General features: G+C 37.1%; 1 long non-coding RNA gene across 1 annotated transcript; it reads right to left on the minus strand.

Annotated features, from left to right (window-relative positions):
* Nucleotides 1–602: 602 nt before the first annotated feature.
* LOC135966439 (uncharacterized) lies at nucleotides 603–1,781 on the minus strand. Its single transcript, XR_010579757.1, has 2 exons — nucleotides 1,601–1,781; nucleotides 603–777 (listed from the first exon to the last, which is right to left on the minus strand). It is a non-coding gene; the product is annotated as an uncharacterized lncRNA (long non-coding RNA).
* Between the last annotated feature and the right edge of the window lie 2,224 nt (nucleotides 1,782–4,005).

The raw sequence follows: 4,005 nt of genomic DNA on the forward strand, positions 1-4,005 counted from the left end.
TAGGAGCAATCAGCTGTCCCATACAGCCTAGGTGTGTAGTACAGTATAACCATATAGGTTTGTGTAAGTACACTCTATGACATTTGTATACAAGAAAATCACCTAACAATGCCTTTCTCAGAATGGATTCCTGTCATTAAGTGGGGCATGACTAATTCTTTCTACTACACCACTCTCTTATTTAATAAATGCTCAAATAGATTAAAGGAAAATCTGTTGAAATCCATGTTATCAGCAGAGGTCAGAGCCTCATAGAAATGTAAGCTCTCAACTCGGCAATGAAAAAAAACAGAACTTTTTTTTTCTACTGTTACTAATAATAGATACAGGCTGGCGTATTCCAGTGGATTGAGAAGATAATAAAAAATGAAGAGTAAATGACATTTTAATCACTTCTGATCACTTTGGGGAGCAAATTCTATACAGGAATACCTCAGAGATATTGTGGGTTCAGTTCCAGACCAGTGCAACAAAGCAAACGTTACAATAAAGTGATTCACACAAAGTTTTTGGTTTCCCTGTACATATAGAAGTTATATTTGTATTGTATTGTAGTTCATTAAGTGAACAACAGTACTATGTCTAAAAAACAATGTACATACTTGAATTAAAAGTACTTTATTGCTGTAGAATGCTAACAATCATCTGAGCTCTCAGCAAGGTGAATTTTGAACAGCTGATGGAATAAAATTTCTTGTTGGTAGAGAGTCTTGCCTCAATGTTGATGGCTGCTGACTGATCAGAGTGGTGGTTGCTGAAGGTGGCTATGATAATTTCCTAAAATAAGATAATAATGAATTTAGTGTATCAATTGATTCCTCCTTTCATGAAATATTTGTCTGTAGCATGTGATGCCGTTTGATAACATTTTACCCCAGGTAGAACTTCTTTCACAATTGAAGTTAATCCTTTTAAGCCCTGCCACTGCCTTATCAGTTAAGTAAACTCCTGTTAATGTTGATATTTTTAACCTCTCCTATGAATCACAAGTGTTCTTTATGACATCTAGAATGATAAATCCTTTCCAGGAGGTTTTCAATTCACTTTGCCCAGATCCATCAGAGGACTCACTGTATCAGTTATAGCCTTAGAAAATGTTTTTGTTAAATTATAAGACATGAAAGTTAAAAATACTGCTTGATCCAGGGGCTGCAGAATGAATATTGTGTTAGCAGGAATGAACAATATCCTCGTACACCTCCATCAGAGCTTTTGGGTGACCAGGTGCATTGTCAATGAGCAGTAACACTTTGAAAGGATTTTTTTTTTTTTCTCTAAGCAGTAGTTCTTAACAGTGCACTTAAAATATTCAGTAAAACATTCCATAAACAGAAATGCTGTCATCTAGGCCTTGTCATTTCATTTATAGAGCACAGACAGAGTAGATTTAGCATAATTCTTAAGGGCCCTAAGATTTTCAAAGGGGTAAATGAGAATTGATTTCAACTTAAAGTCACCAGCTGCATTAGCCCTTAACAAGAGAGCCAGTTCTTTGTAGCTTCGAAGCCAGGTATTGATTTCTCCTCTCTAGCAACGAAAGTCCGGATGGCATCTTTTCGAAATAGATGGTTATTTCATGTAAACAGTTTGGTGTAGTTACCTTCATCAATGATCTTAGCTTGAGCTTCTGGGTAACTTGCTGCAGCTTCTATATCAGTACTTGCTGCTTCAAGTTGCACATTTGTGACATGGAGATGATTTCTTTCCTAAAACCTCATGAATAAGCCTCTGCTAGCTTGAAACTTCTTTTCTACAGCTTCTTCACCTCTTGCAGCCATCATAGAATTAAGAGAGTTAGGGCCTTACTGTGGATTAGGCTTTGGCTTAAGGGAATGACGTTTGTATACAAGAAAATCACCTAACAATGCCTTTTTCAGAATGAATTCCTGTCATTAAGTGGGGCATGACTGTAATTCTTTCTACTACACCAGTAGAAAACAAAATAAGCCCGTTTTGTTTACTTATCAGTCATGTGTTCACCGGAGTAACACTTTCTTTTTTTTTTATGGATTTTATTTATTTTATTATTTAAGTTCTAGGGTACATGTGCACAATGTGCAGGTTTGTTACATACGTATACATGTGCCATGTTGGTGTGTTGAACCCATTAACACTTTCAATTTCCCTCCAGAACTTTTCCTTTGCATTCACAACTTACATGTTTGGTGCAGGAGGCCTAGCTTTCAGTCTATCTTGACCTTCCACATACCTTTCTCACTAAGTTTAATTATTTCTAGCATTTGATTCAATGTGACAGATGTTTAATTATTTCTTTCACTTGAATACTTACAGGCCATTTTGGGTTATTAAGTGGCCTGATTTCAATGTTGTTGCGTCTCAGGGAATAGAGAGATCAGAGAAGCGGAAGAGAGGGGAACAGCCTGTTGGTGGAACAGTCAGAACACTATATTTATTAGGTTTTCCATTTTACGTGGGTGTGGTTCTTGGCACTACAAAACAATTACGAAAGTAACGTGGAAGATCACTGATTATAGATTACCATAACAGATATAATAATAATGAAAAAGTTTGAGATATTGCAAAAATTACTAAAATGTGACATAGAGACATGAGGTGAGCCCAGGCTGTTGAAAAAATGGTACAACAGACTTTCCGGACACAGAGTTGTCATCAACCTTCAATTTGTTATTTAAAAAAAAAAAAAAAAAAAAAGTAATACCTGTCAAGTGCAAAAAAGTGAAGCACAATAAAATGAGGTATACCTGTATTTCTTCTAATTGTTAAAAGTTCTTCAAAATCCCATAGTTCAGCTCATGTTTGGCTTCTAAGGTTGCTATAAACTATTTCCAGTTGAAAAGAATGTAGCCTGATTTCTCTTGTTCCTCTTTTCTCCCCCATGTTACATGCACCTGTACTTGTGCATCACAAGTGTGTGTTTGTGTGTGTGTATGTGTGGTGTGGGTGTGTGTATTGAAGGATGGGAAGGAATAAGGAAGGAGAAGTTCTGCCTCTTAAAGAACCTGTTGGAAAGTGGTGGTGAACTGAGTCTGTGGTCCTTCTCATCTGAAAATTGTTGTTCCTTCATCTGTCTGTGGCTCTGCAGCTAGTTTCCAAATGTTGTTTTTCTTCTATCGTCTTTTTATCCTTTGGGTGTTCCAAAGGGGGCCCCTCTGTGCATTTCCTTGTTCATATGGCTCTATTGAGACATCCCCTCTCCCACTCCACTGTGAAGATTTTTTTTCTCCCCACAGCCCCAACTCCACAGATAGGAATCCATCCCCCATTGCCTTGGACTTGGTGTCCCCCCATTTCAGTGGGCTGTCTCTTGAAGAAGGTCTTAAGCCTTGGCAACCTTGCATAGTACACTTGTACATGTGCATAGTTTTCCTACTCTGAGTATCGGAAATACCTTCCCACCAGAAGAGGGGAAGAAAATAATTTGATGGTTTTAGATATTGTTATAATCACATCTTCATATTACCATGTTAGTAATTAAGAGTTAGTATTAGACTTGTAAGACTATATTAAGCTTGGATGAATCATTATAGCCACCATTGGATTTCACAAGATGTGCTCTGAAAAGAGTGTTTTCCTAGTCATTCGTATCTGTTATCTCTATGATCAATCTGCTTATCAATCTTTGGACATGTTTTCTTCTTTTCTCTTCCCTTTAGGACTTAAGGGGTACTTTTGGAGAGAAGAAGCAAAGCCTAAGATAACATTCGAGTGGTTATGAATGTCTCTGTTCTTGTTGTGACAGGCCTGGGACTTTGGGTTCAAGTAGAAAGGTATAGTCTTTTTCATAGAATTATACAAACTCTGCCCTCAAAACATTAGATATTGGGGATGAAAAGACACAGTGAGATAGAAGTCAAAAATGCACTAATTCTTACTACCTGTGCTGCATCATTTTTGCCTGTCTTTATAGATTCTGATAATTATAGCCCACAGCACCACCTTGACTGATGCTTGAAATATATTGCTCTTCATTTAACCAGCAACTGAGATCTAGTTCTGAATGTTCATTGGAAAAAAATAACTTTG

This window comes from Macaca fascicularis, chromosome 12 (assembly GCF_037993035.2).
Source record: "Macaca fascicularis isolate 582-1 chromosome 12, T2T-MFA8v1.1".
Classification (NCBI taxonomy): Eukaryota; Metazoa; Chordata; class Mammalia; order Primates; family Cercopithecidae; genus Macaca; species Macaca fascicularis.